This window comes from Pan troglodytes, chromosome 1, assembly GCF_028858775.2.
Source record: "Pan troglodytes isolate AG18354 chromosome 1, NHGRI_mPanTro3-v2.0_pri, whole genome shotgun sequence".
Classification (NCBI taxonomy): Eukaryota; Metazoa; Chordata; class Mammalia; order Primates; family Hominidae; genus Pan; species Pan troglodytes.
In genome coordinates this window covers 68,905,775-68,920,617 of record NC_072398.2, presented here as the reverse complement: position 1 = coordinate 68,920,617, position 14,843 = coordinate 68,905,775, and positions in this window count along the sequence as shown.

Below are 14,843 nucleotides of genomic sequence, written 5' to 3'. Positions count from 1 at the left end.
GAGGCCGAGGTGGGTGGATCACGAGGTCAGGAGTTTGAGACCAGCTTGGCCAACATGGTGAAACCCCCATCTCTACTAAAATATTACCCAGGCATTGTGGCACACATCTGTAATCCCAGCTACTCAGGAGGCTGAGGCAGGAGAATCACTTGAACCTGGGAGGTGGAGGTTGCAGTGAGCTGAGATCGCGCCATTGCACTCCAGCCTGGGGGACAGAGCGAGACTCTGTCTCAAAAAAATAAATAAATAAAAATAAAAAAATAAAATAAAGCTACATATTTAAAAGCTGGGGAAATATATGCTGTAAATATGACAAAGGGTTGTGACTCTTCTGCAACACACCATTTTAAGAATGAGCTAGGTCTGCATTTATTGACCTGATAAAATGTCCCAAGAAGGACACATTTCTATAAACATAAGTTACTATTGTTATATATATGCTAATGTTTGTCTAGAAAAAGTCTAGAAAAATACACACCGAACTGTGAATAGCAGTTATATTTAGAAAGCAACATTAGGATGGACTTAAGTCAGGGCTCGGACTAGAGCAAGGCAAGTGAGGTGCCAGGATGCAAAAGTTAAGGAGACACCTGACCTCAGGGGCCCACAACTGCAGAGCCCCTGACAGTGAGTGTCTCAGTAGCCTCGCCCTAGTCCTGGCTTTCACTTAAATATGTTTTCGAATGTTTGTAATAAAATATTTCTTTTGGAAGGCAAAAATAGCAAGGAAAATAAATAGGATTAAAGGATACTAAAGCCCATTCAATAAAATTTGTAGGAGGCCACTGATTTGGCCTAGGCTCCTATGATGCAACCAACAGACCAAACCAATATGGAGTCATTCACGCTAAATGAAACTAGTTAGGAGTATATTCATATAACAAGTGGCTAAGTGTCAGTTACAGCCTCTGAGCTTTAGTCAATTGTAGGTGGCCAATAGATTCAGATAAGGCAATCCAGTTAAACTGTATATCCCACTTGCTGTTTTCTGTCCCTAAATTCTCTCTGAGTACACTGCAGCCCTGAAGTTCTTTGAACCTGTTCTGGGTTCTGAGGGCTGTCCAATTACTGAATCATACATAAAAGCCAAGTAAGATTTTAAAATTTGTTATAATTTTGGTTTTTAACAACTTCTGTTGTAAATAATAAAAGCACTAAATCCCTACTGAAAATAAAGGGCCTAAAGACTGAATGAGAGATGCAATTTTTTTTGGCTAACCTATTGGCAAAGAAATGATGATGATGATGATACCTAGTGTTGCTGGAGTGAGGGGAAATGAGATGTATCAGTTATCCATTGCTATGTGACAGCCACTCCCAGACTTAATGGTTTGAAACAACAGTCACTCATTTTGCTCATGAATTGGTAACATGATCAGAGCTCAGCAGAAAACAGCTCCTGGCTGCTCCGTGCAGGGTATCTAGGCACAGTTCATTTGGCAAGTTGGTGTTGGCTGCTGCCTGGAAGCTTAGCTGGGGCTGTGGGAGGGGCCTCCAGTCCTCTCCCCATGGGCCTCTCCATGGGCTGCTCAGACTTCCTCACGGCATGGTGGCTGGGCCCTTCAGGGTGGCCTTTTCATGTGCTAGCCTCAGAAGCCACCTAGCGTGACTTTTGCGATTCTCTGTTGGTTGAGGTTGATGTAACGGCTCGCCCAGGATGCAGATAGAAAGGCCTGAACAGGTTCAAGGGGAGGAACTTTGGGCTTCACCTTTGATGGGTGTGCAGAGTTCTGGAACACTGTGAGATGGGAGATACTGTTGCAGCCATCTTAAGAAAATAAAATCTGCCCCCGCCCCAGTCCTCTCATATACTGCTAGTGGTAGTATAAACTGATACAAGTTTTGGGAAATAGATAATTCATAATGTAATGTAATTGGTAATATACTTTTAAAAGCCTTAAGAAAATATATAACCTTTAATCCAGCAATTCTATTTCTGGAATTTATCCTAAGGAAGTAATTGAGAATATTTAGTAAATATTTGCTACATGATAAATATTTATAGTATCAAAATAAGATTAACCTAAAGTCCAAAATGGGATATTGAGTAAATTCTGGTACACAATTACAATGGAATACAATATAACATCTAAAAATGATTTGAGGGCTGGGCGTGTTGGCTCATGTCTGTAATCTCAGCACTTTGGGAGGCCAAGGTGAGAAGACTGCTTGAGCCCAGAAGCTCAAGGCTGCAATGACCGATGATCACTCCACTTCACAGAGCGAGACTCTGTCTCTAAACAATAAAAAATAAATACAAATTATTTGAATGTATATATTTTTATCCTGAAATTATTTTCACACCACACTATTAATGGAAAATATTGTTACAAAAACAGTTCTGTATAGTATGATCTTATTTTATTTATTTATTATTTATTTATTTATTTTGAGACGGAGTCTCGCACTGTCGCACAGGCTGGAGTGCAGTGGCGTGATCTCGGCTCACTGCAAGCTCCGCCTCCTGGGTTCTCACCATTCTCCTACCTCAGCCTCCTGAGTAGCTGGGACTACAGGCGCCCGCCACCACGCCCGGCTAATTTTTGTATTTTTAGTAGAGACAGGGTTTTACCGTGTTAGCCAGGATGGTCTCAATCTCCTGATCTGGTGATCTGCCCGCCTCAGCCTCCCAAAGTGCTGAGATTACAGGCCTGAGCCACTGCACCCGGCCAATCTTATTTTTTAAAAAAGAAAATACATATATTTATGGATATTGAATGCATGGATGAAAACTGGGATAAAGACACCAAAACATTAATAGTGGTTAATGGTCCCTGGTGGGATTATGGCTGTTTGTTTTTCTTTTTATCTGTATTTTCTCACCTTTATTAAATATTTATTAGTATATAATTAAACACTTTTAATGAGCCAAGAATATGAACCGTCAGCTTACAAAAGAAGAAATACAAAGAGCAATACTTACGTGAAACAGTATTCTACTTGTTGAACAATAATCAAAGAGGTGAAAGATTAGTGCGATATCATTTTTATATAGTATGCAGCAGTACAGTTTGGTACTGGAAAGGTGATAATGCAATTATACTGTATAGTATATCTGAGAAATAATATGATGATATGTATCAACCTTAAAAAGTTTATGCCCATTGGTTCAGTTATTTTAGTGTTCAAAATCTATCCTAAGGAAATAATCAGAGATATTGACTAGAACTTGGAGCAATCTACAAATCCAATCAGAAGACATATCCACATGGGCCCAATTCCCAGGGCAAGAGTCAGCTGGGCCCCCTTCCTCACCCAGGGCCATAGTCCGCATCTCTCCCTTTTGCTTCCCAATACGAAGGCCAAGGGGCAATTACCATTTATCATCACATTTGTGCTGTTGATTTGGAAGAGGGAAATATTTCCCTGCACTGTGTCTCTAACTGCATGGGTCATTTTTTTTTTTTTTTTGGCTTGTTTCCTTTAGGCAGGTTCTTGCTCTGTTGCCCAGGCTGGAGTGCAGTGACACAAACACAGTTCACTGCAGCCTCAAGCACTCCTCCCACCTCAGCCTTCAGAGTAGCTGGGACCACATGTGTGTGCCACCACACTAGGCTAATTTTTTTTATTTTTTGGAGAGATGGGGGTCTCCCTGTGTTGCCCAGGCTGTTCTTGAACTCCTGGGCTCAAGCAGTCCTCCCACCTAAGCCTCCCAGAGTGCTGGGATGGGCCATATTTTAAGAAAAATGGAAAAAAGCATTATCTATATAGAAGTGAAGCATGTTGCTATGTATTTGGTATTTAGGAAGAGAACATCTATGCCTAAGAATGGACCTTTACTTCACTCATTTACCTCAGGGGCCTGACCTATAGCCATTTGAGTTGTGACTCTTATTTTAGACTCAGCTGATACATCACTCCCTCTAGCAAGCCCTGGGCCTCCCAAGCCTGAGCCAGGTACCCCTCTTCAAGCTGCGGGAGCACCCTTGGCTGCCTTCATCGGAGTGCTTAGCACACTGCAGCATGGCTACCTGGCTGTTGTCTCCTCCACCTCCTCTAAGCTTCACCAGGGCGGGACAGTCTTCTCTCCCACTGCAGCCCCTGAGCTTAACATGGGCCCTCGCACATAATAGAGGTTCAATAAATAGCTCTTCAGTGAACAGAATTCTACATTCTAGGATGGAGATCTCTCAAAACTCATCATTCATCTTTATACCCCTTCAGTGCTATGCACGGAGCTCTGAGCATCAGAGATGATTATTAAGGTTAAATGAGTGAATAACAAATTATTAGGAAGCAGCTACCATTGTGGAAAAAGAATGATTTCAGGGTCAAGGGGACTGAGGTTCAAATCCTGATACTTGTCATGGAACTTTGGGCACTGGCTTTTCTGAAGCTGAGTTTCCTTCATCTGTAAAGAAGATAATGTAGCTGGGCTGTGGCTCGTGCCTGTAATCCCAACACTTTGGGAGGCCGAGGCAGGTGGATCACTTGAGCCCAGGAGTTTGAGATCAGTCTGCGCAACAAACCCTGTCTCTACGAAAAAATACAAAAATTAGCCGGGTGTGATGGTGAAGGCCTGTAGTCCCAGCTACTTGGGAGGCTGAGATGGGAGGATCATTTGAACCTGGGAGGTGGGGGTTGCTGTGAGCCGAGAGTGCACCACTGCACTCCAGCCTGGGTAACAGAGCAAAGAGAGACCCTGTCGAGAGAGAGAGAGAGAGAGAGAGAGGAGAGATAATATAGGGTTAAAGGTATGGCTAACAGTGTCCAACACATAGAAGGAGTTCCATACATGTTCTTATCACCGGTATCATCAGCCTTCTTTACCAATCACAGTGGGCCAGGAATTGGGCTGGACTTACTCAAGCAACAAAGGACAACCAGGTAGCCAGCACCATTAGGAGCAGCATGAGCCGGCTGCAGGAGGTGCTGGGCACTGGGCATTAGATGTGACATTGTGTCCTGACCACTCCATTATGGCCGAAGAGCACCAGAAATGAGGGTGCTGCCTTGCCCCTGGGGAATTCCATAGAGGGCCTTTCTCCAGAGGCTCAGTACCACTCTTCAAAGGCAAAACCACTATGTTTTCAAAGTCCTTTATGCATCCCAAAGTCCTTTCTCATCCTTTTTTTGAAAAAAATTTAATTTCATTAATTGTTTTGAATAGGTAATGCATGTTTAGGTATTCAAAATATTCAAAAGGGCAGAGTGTCTCTGCCCTGTCTGCCTCCCAGCCACTTAGCTCCCTTCCTTGAAACAGTTCTTTGGTGTCCTTACAGGCCTGTTCTATGCAAATACAAGGAAAGACACACACTATCAACCCCACTCAGCACCTGATCTTTCTCAGGTCTCCTGTACCTTGCAGACCCTTCCATGTCAGCATAGGCAAAGGGCGGAGTGGCGCTGTCTGGCTCTCCAATCTCCAGCTCCTCCTGGTCTCACTGCTGAACTCCATTTCTATCTTAGGCTGCCACTTGGTAGTTTCCATGGCACATCTCTGGCTACTCAACTCTCCAAGTGTCTAAAGTCAAGCTCCTTGTCTTCCTCTCAAAACCTGTTTCCTCTCTCGGCCCCCCACAGTTTCCTTCCCTCTCCCCAGGACTAGCAGGCGCCTCTTCCCATCTTCCTGATGGGTTCCGTTTGCTCTGAGGCCTCTCCTGCCTCTCTTCCTCTTTTTGCTGACTCTCCACCGTGCCTCCTGGAATCTACCCTGTCTTGCTTCTGCTACACTGCCTGTAGAGCCTCTTTCCTGTCATCTGGCCCCTGCTCACAATCTTTTAGAATCTCCCTTTCACCTATGGGGTAAAGGCCAAACCGCTTAGTGTAGCACCGTGCCTTCCACCAGCTGGCCCCTACACACTCTTCTCCCTTTTCTTCCACTACAAACCATGGCCCTGTGGCTGATGACCTGTGCCACCTTGGGAAGTTCAACTTTCCTGTTTTTTTTGAAACAGAGTCTCACTCTGTCGCCCAGGCTGGAGTGCAGTGGCGCAATCTTGGCTCACTGCAACCTCTGCCTCCTGGGTTCAAGTGATTCTCCTGCCTCAGCCTCCTGAGTAGCTGGACTACAGGTGTGAACCACCATGCCCAGCTTATTTTTGTATTTTTAGTAGAGATGGGGTTTCACCATGTTGGCCAGGCTGGTCTCAAATTCCTGATCTCAGGTAATCCACCCCCTCTTTGGCCTCCCAAAGTGTTGGGATTATAGGCCTGAACCACCACGCCTGGCCCAACTTTTCTAAATCTCAGTTTTTTCATTAGTAAAGTAGAGCCAGTAACATCCAGGCACTGGGGGGCTGGAGGGGGGAATAGAGGTAAATAGAGGTCTCTGATTACATTTCTGTGGCAAGATGATAGGAGGAGTGATATGGTTTGGTTCTGTGTCCCCACCCAAATCTCACCTTGAATTGTAATAATCTGCACATACGAAGGGCAGGACCAGGTGGAGATAATTGAATCATGGAGGCAGTTTCCCCCATGCTGTTCTCATCACAGTGAGTGAGTTCTCACGAGATCTGATGGTTTTATAAGGGGCTTCCCCCTTTGCTTGGCATTCATTCTGTCTGTTGTCACCCCGTGAAGAGGTGCCTTCTGCCATGATTGTAAGTTTCCTGAGGCCTCTCCAGCCATGTGAAATGGTGAGTCAATTAAACCTCTTTCCCTTATTAATTATCCAGTCTCGGATATTTCTTCATAGCAGCATGAGAACGGACTAATACAAGGAGACAGATTATAATCAGGTGAAGAAATGAACAACGATCTCTCATAGTGATAAGACATTCTTACAAAGTACATAAAGAGCTCACTAAACAGAGATTCTATGCATATGGATGGACAGCTTAAGATTGTAAAGATCAAAGTTTTCCAAATAATCTAAAATCCAATGTAACACCAATCAAAAGTCCGCATGGATTTTTTTAAAATAGAACTCAACAATCTTATTCTGAATTTTTTTTTTTAAGACAAGGTCTCTCTCTGCTGCCCAGGCTAGAGTGCAGTGGCCTGATCTTGGCTCCCTGCAGCCTGAAACTCCTGGGCCCCAGCGATCCTCCTGCCTCAGTGTCCCAAGATGCTGGGACTACAGTCATGTATGACCCCACCCAGCTAAGTTTTTTCATTTTTTTGTAGAGATGGAGTCTCCCTATGTTGCCCAGGCTGGTCTTGAACTCCTGGTCTCAAGTGATCCTCCTCTCTGGGAGAAGATATTTGCAGTGTCCAAAGCTGCTGCCACCATCATCCTGTAGACCCCAGGACAAGCCTGTCCAGTAGGCCTGGCAGGAGATTCTCTCCCCTCCACCTCCCATCAGGGAGGGTCCAGGCACTAAGATGAATAATCCAGATGACACTGCAGGTGAATGACATGCCAGGGCCTGCAGCCAGGTTTGTGGTCAGCTAGCCAAGCCTCTCCAACAAGAGTAAAGACTTTCTGCCCTCCATCTCTCTGATACTAGCTTCAGTCACGGCTGCCACAACACAGAGGCTGAGGACCAACCCTGAAATGTGTGTGGTAAAACAGACAAATTACCCTTCTGAGTTCCAATTTTCACTCTCCAGAAACAATTCCCTGCTGGCCTATCCCAGGGCACAAGTGTGAAATGCGGCCTTCATGGTGGATTACCAGCCTGAAGGAAGCTGCCACCTCCCAGGCCTGAGGGACAGAGCGGGGCTGATTCTGTTTCTCTGTGAAAGAATTCCTTTCTGTGTCCAGCCTGTGGCTCCAGCAACACTCCTTGTCACCATTGTCTCGTTCCTGTGACTGAAAAGAATAAATCCATGTGTGTGTGTTGGGGGCTAAGGGGAGGGAGGTGTCAAAGAATGTCTGGATGTGTTTTTTTTTTGTTTTCTTGAGATAGGGTCTCACTCTGTCACCCAGGCTGGAGTGCAGGGGTGTGATCGTGGCTCACTGCAGCCTCAAACTCCTGGGCTCAAGGGATCCTCCAACCTCAGCCTCCTAAGTAGCTGGGACTACAGATGTTCTTCACCACGCCCAGCTAATTTTTTAAAATTTTTTTTGTAGAGATGAGGTCTTGCTATTTTGACCAAGCTGGTCTCAAACTCCTGGGCTCAAGCGATGCTCCTATCTTGGCCTCCCAAAGTGCTGGGATTATAGGTGTGAGCCACCGAGACCGGCTGGAACATTACAGATGTGAGCCACTGAGCCTGTCTGGAACATGTTTTAAAAACTTGTTACTGGAGGCCACAGTCACAGATGCTTCCAACCGTGGGAGAAAGTCTCCTACAGAAGTGCTGTTCCTGAAACTTTGTCCCCCTCCAGAGGAGAGCTTTGGGTGGGCTTCTCCTGAGGGAGAAGAAAGACGGGGCGTGGTAACATTCACAGCAAATATTGGTGAGGTCTTCTGCTCTCAGGGAGTGTGGAGTCCAGAGGAGAGGGGACAGACACAGGCAACCAGGGGCTGTGGGAGCCCTGAGCAGCTGCCTCCTCCTCTCGGTGGTGGGGTGCGGGAGAGGTGGGGGTGTGGGGCTCATGCAGGAAGAGCAGGGGGCTTGCCAGGAGGTTAGCATGAGTGGTGGAGATGGGGACAGCCGGGGAGTGACTAAGAGTGAGTAGGTGGGACGTGGGAGTGAAGGAACAGCCTAGAAGTGGGCTGGATCCTGTGGGCAGCGGGCCACTGGGGTGTTCCAGCAGGAGAGGGCACCGCCTCAGGTATTTTTTAGGAAGATGTCCTGGTCAAGAAGTCCAGGCTTCAGGACCAAGTTTTTCTAACTCGTGCGTAGTGGCAGGACCTTGCTGTGGGCGCTCTGCCACTGCCTACCTCTCCAGCTGCCCCTCTGCCCAGCCCCACCAGCGCCCCTCAACCCAGGCAGGACTGTAGGATCTGTGGGTCCCCTGAGTCTCAGGCTCTCTCACTCCTGGGCCTTCGTATGTGCTCTTCTCCCCACCACAAATTCTTCCCTACCAAACTCCTGCCTGGGTTCACATGCCACCTCCTCTGGAAGCCTTCCCTGGGCACCTCGCCCTCGCTGCAGCCAGGCTCTCCTTCCGGTGGGTAGGCCATAGTGAGCACCATCCCTGTCCCCTCTTTCAGTTCCTGTCGCATTGTTGAAGTCGTGTGCCGACTCGTCGGCCTTCCCTGTCAGACTGTGAACTCCAGGAAGGCAGGAGCTCATCTTCACCAACCTGTAACTCTCTGTCACCCTGGCTGCTCAGTTAATGGCTGACAAATGAACACACAGCCTCCAACTCCCACCACTAAGTAAAACACTTCCTGATTTTGCTACGACTCAACTGCCCCAGGCCGACTAAACTCCCTCTCATCTGGTTTCACTCAGCATCCTGGAAAGAGGAGAGATACCAAAAAGTATTTTTTAAAGGATATTTAGGTTCTCAGAAACAGCATTAGATTTGTACATGGGAAACCCCTTCTGGAGTTTACCGAATATGCTGCTTTTGGGCAGTAATCTTTCAGAATGGTAAAGGTGCCTACCCTTATCCAGGAAATCCATTTCCAGGATCTAACCTGTAGGAATATATGCATACGTATGGAAAAATATTTGTACAAGAATGTTCATGACAGCATCTGTAGTAGCAAAAAATAGTCTGCCCATCAACAGGTGACAAAATTATTGTATAGTAACATTGTGGAACATCCAACAACCACTGAAAAACAAATGGCAGGGTATGGTGGCTCATGCCTAATCCCAGGACTTTGGAAGGCTAAGGTGGTAGGATCGCTTGAGGCAAGGAGTTCAAGACCAGCCTGGGTAAAATATCGAGACCCCCATCTCCACACACACAAAAAATTTTTTAATTAGCTGGGAATGGTGGTGCATGCCTATACTCCTAGCTACTCAGGAGGCTGAGGTGGGAGGATGGTTTGAGCCCAGGAGTTCAAGGCTGCAGTGAGCCATGATTGCACTGCACTCCAGCCTGGGAAACAGAGTGAGACCCTGGCTCAAAAACAAAAAAGCAAAGAAAACCAGCCAGGCGCAGTGGCTCACGCCTGTAATCCTAGCACTTTGGGAGGCCAAGGCCAGTGGATAATAAGGTCAGGAGTTCAAGACCAGCCTGGCCTAGATGGTGAAACCCCCATCTCTACTAAAAATACAAAAAAATTAGCCAGGCGTGGTGGTGGGCACCTGTAATCCCAGCTACTCGGGAGGCTGAGGCAGAGAATTGCTTGAACCCGGGACACAGAGGTTGCAGTGAGCCGAGATCGCGCCACTGCACTTTAGCCTGGGTGACAAAGCCAGACTCTGTCTCAAAAAAAAAAAAAAAAAAAAAAAAAGGTAAAGAAAACCAAATATGCACTGAAATGACACAACATCCATAATAGATTATTCAATTATAAAAGCAAACCAAAGAACAGTATGGATTACTGAAGCAGTATGAACAGTATGGATTTACTGAAAACAGTAAACGTGTTTGAATTAAAAAGATATTGGTTTATATGTGCATTCCTATCTGTTAGGAACTTAGAAGAAAAGCTTGAAACATTATCCATCAAATTCCTACTGGTAGTTACTTCTGCAGAATAGAATTTTACAGTAGTGGGGGGATATTCATTTGCTACTATAGACGCTTAGATGTTTGAATTATTTGCAAAGCATGTGCATTACTTCTGCAAGAAAAATAAAATGGGGAAAATTTCTACTTCAGCAAAACTACTATCTCCTACTTATCAGAGCATTTCCAAGTCACTCACGCATATTTGAACATTTGAATGTTAAGTCCAAGAACACTGGCAGAGGCAATCATGCTCCCGCCAGTCCATCGGCTCCCCAGATTTTCAGGCCCCAGCCGGGAGTCAGGGTCACGTGACTAATTCTAGCCAATGAGATGGAAGCGAGCGCCACCTCCCGGAAAGGAAATGATGCCCGTAACTTAGAGCGGGCTAAGGTGCTCAACTCTCCAGTTTCCCTTCGTCTGTCTTGGCCACAAAGGAAACCACACATTCTAGATATAAAATGTTAGAGCCACCTGCCAAACACTGTACTTTTGTTATGCCACTGAGATTTGAGGGTTAATCTGATGCGGCATTGTATTCTGGCCTATTTCAATTCTCTACTGCTATCTGGCAAACCACCCCAAAATGTCTTAGCTTCAAACAACACTCATTTTCTTTGCTCATGACTCTGCAGTCTGGGCTAGTTTCAGCTGGGCAGCTCTTCTGCAGGTCTTGCCAGGGTCATTAATGTGGCTGCATTCAGCTGGCGGGCAGGCTGAAGGCTGGGCTTAGCTGAACTCACAGGACAGCTGGGCCTTTCTCTCCCCACCCCCGTCTCTCTCCCCACTCCCAGCCATATAGTGTCTCCACAAGGCCCAAGGTCTCTCTGGTAAAGTAGTTGGACTTCTTCCACAGATGGGGGCTCAAAGCTCCCTAAAGTGCCATGCCATCTTAAAACTTAGTCCCAGAATGGGCACAGTGTTACTTCTGGTACATTCTGTCGGTTAAAGCAAATCACAGGTCCAGTCCAGACTCAGGAAAAAAGGACTCCACAAGAACATTCAAATATCAGAGATGTGGTTCATTGGGGCCACCTGTGCAACACAGTGCCATGGCCTCTTCTGAGCAGTATAAACACCAAGGGCCTACTCCATATGGGAGAATGCTGTGTTGCACACATATTGTTGTGTAATCTTTTTTTTTTTTTTTTTGAGGCAGAGTCTCACTCTGTCGCCAGGCTGGGGTGCAGTGCACTGCGTGATCTCAGCTTACTGCAACCTCCGCCTCCCAGTTTCAAGCAATTCTCCTGCCTCAGCCTCCCAAGTAGCTGGGACTACAGGCGCGTGCCACCACACCCAGCTAATTTTTGTATTTTCAGTTGAGACAGGGTTTCACCATGTTGGCCAGGATGGTCTCTATCTCTTGACCTCATGATCTGTCCGCCTCGACCTCCCCAAGTGCTGGGATTACGGGAGTGAGCCACCGCGCCTGGCCAATGTTGTGTAATCTTTAAGGGTGTGATCATGTAAGTGGCAACCCAATGTTTTAGAGCAATTGTTTTTTAAGTGCTGAGATTACAGGCATGAGGCACCATGCCCAGCCAGAAGGAAAATAACTGCTTGTTTCTGCCTGGTTTCAAACCAAGGACCTTTCGCGTGTTAGGTGAATGTGATAACCAGTACACTATGGAAACACCCTCTCATTTTTGTTTTTTAAGAAAATAATGGGCCAGGCACAGTGACTCATGCCTATAATCCCAGCACTTTGGGAGCCTGAGGCAGGTGAATCCCTTGAGCCCAGGAGTTTGAGACCAGCCTGGGCAACACGGTGAAACCCATCTGTACAAAAAATACAAAAATCAGCCTGGCATGGTGGTGCAAGCCTATAGTCCCAGCTACTCAGGGGGCTGAGGGTGGGAGGATTGGTTGAGGCTCCAGTGAGCCATGATTATACTACTGGACTCCAGCCTGGGCAACAGAACAAGACCCGGTCTCAGAAAAGAAAAGAGTAAACAATTTTAAATTTAGTTAAAAATCAGCTGTCCACTTTGAAAAAGCAAAGATCTAATGTGGAAGTTTGGAGATCAACTCTTACTCTTATTATTGTGGGTTAAAGAAATAGTGGAAAAAACAAGCAACTCCAGATGTTAAAGTCATTTTGAAAGTACTGATTTACAGTAATTTAAGTGCTAACTAAATTAGCACTTAAATAACACACACACATACAACCCAGGAAAATCAAACCTTCAAGTTACTTTATTCAAAGGCAAAACTTTGTGGGAAGAAGTAGTCCTGCTGTAGAGCTGCCTAGCAATGGTCCCGGCTGTCTCTGAAAACAGACAGCCCCTGAGACCTGCTATGTTCACGAGGAGGCCAGATGGCTGCCATCCAGGGATGCCGCAGACATAATTCGGCAAGGGTTGGGCAGTTGGGCTTGAAGACCTCTAAGATGCCTTCCAATCTGATGATATGATCCCGTGATACTAAGAGGTGCATGAGTCTTGATTCCTGAGCTGGCTGGAGGAACGGCCAGGACTTGGAAATGCGGCAAGAGCGGGACAGGCCTCCTGGGCCCGGAGAATCACATAGAAAGTGCACAGGCCAGAACTCCAGCCTTATTCCAGCCACCAGTGGCTGAAGCCGAAGGCTGGTGCCTCGGTTTCTGGATCGTTTTCAAAGGCTTTTCCTTTCTTCCTGAGTGTTCATCACAGGAGACCATGTGGCAAATGTAATAGAGTCTGTAGAGTGCCGCGGAAGAGCAGGAAGTACATAAAAAGCCAGGAACCATTACAGATGAGGGGTAAGTGGGGCCTTGACAGCAGCAGCACCGTGAGGATCTAGCCAGCTGCCCACACCAATAACAGGCCCAGTCGTCTAACGAGGCCCGACAGAGCCACCACAGGCTGCTCAGCTGCTCCCGAGAGCAGATGCCACCTCCGCAGCCCTGCTGACCCAGGGAAGATGCGCTCAGGTTTCTTCCACTCTTGGGCCTGAGCAGTGGATTGGATCACTTAGAAATTCTTTCACTCACTTCAATCTTGTAACAGATATTTACTAAGAAGTCATAATACGCCAGGCGCTGTACTTCGAGCTGGAAATATAACAGTGCGCTAGACCACATCTTGGCTGTCAGTAGAGAGGAGTAAAAGGGCCCGAGGACCCTTTTACTAGTATAACAAATCACTGTCTCGGCACAGTGATTTCATGTCTGCCCCTGACAGCCAGGGACTCCCTCTCTGTTTCCCTACGAGGAAGTCATCTGTGTGGTTAAATAACTTGCCCAAGGTCTCCAAGCTGGTGGGGAGCGTCCACCCAGCGCTGGGGCACTGATTGTCCTTGGAGAGTGAAGCTAATGTGAATCAGCGGTTCTCAAATGCTTTCTAAGAGCCACTGGAGAGGGTCCCCAGGAGTGGGTGGCTGGGACATGGTGGAAGTTCCCCAGCCCCATGAAGGACGGGAGCATGTTTTATCAGGGGTGGTGTTGTCATGAAGATGGCTGGAATCCCAAGGAGGGAACTGACCCCTATGCTCACGGGGGTTGGGGGAGAGAGTGTTCTCAGGAAACAGGGGCCTTGTCAGTTGTCAGTGCTATTTGGTGCGTCCAAAGAAACTTGAACAGCCTCCACTGGGAGGGTGCCAGGCCATCTGCAACCCCAGCCAGCTTCCTGGACTCCTCACGTGCCTTCAGATGCTAAGCCTGCGCCCTGGAAATTGGGCAAGCGTCAGGGGTTGGGGAGGGGCTCATTGGAACCCATCTCTGGGCAGGAGCCGCCCCTCAAGGGAGACCCTGGGCTGGAGAGTGTCGGCAGAACAAGCCACAACCCACTGCGCAGCTAACACAGCTGGGGAACATCTGCATACTCTCTTTCCCTCCCTCAGGGGTCTTCCCTTTCTGAGCACCCCCTCCCCTTCGCTCCCCCAAAGAACACAGATCCCCCTTGCTCTTTGGGGGAGTGCAACCACCCCAGCAACATAAGTACTTTGGTTTAAGGGTGAAGCTCACTTGGGCCTGGAATTCAGGGCACATGGTGGGCCTTAGGAGAGCCTGCGAGAGAGGGTCCCCTAAACTAGAATAACTCATGCCACCGGTCAGAGACAATGCTTTATACACCACTACGTGTTCTCAGAGCTCATTTTATTTAACTTTTATTTTCAGCTCAGGAGTCCATGTGCAGGTTTGTTATATTAGTAAACTTGTGTCATAGGGGTTCGTTGTATAGATTACTGCATCACCCAGGTATTAAGCCTAAGTACCCAGTAGTGATTTTTCCTGATCTTCTCCCACCTGCCACCCTCCATTTCCTGATAGACCCCAGTGTTGTTCCCCTCTGTGTGTCCATGTGTTCTCATCATGTAGCTCCCACTTATAAATGAGAGCACGTGGTATTTGATTTAGTTCCTGAGTTAGTTTGTGTAGGATGATGGCCTCCAGCTCCATCCATGCTCCTGCTCAGAACTCATTTTAAATTGCTTGTGCTTATGTTTCTCCATGTTC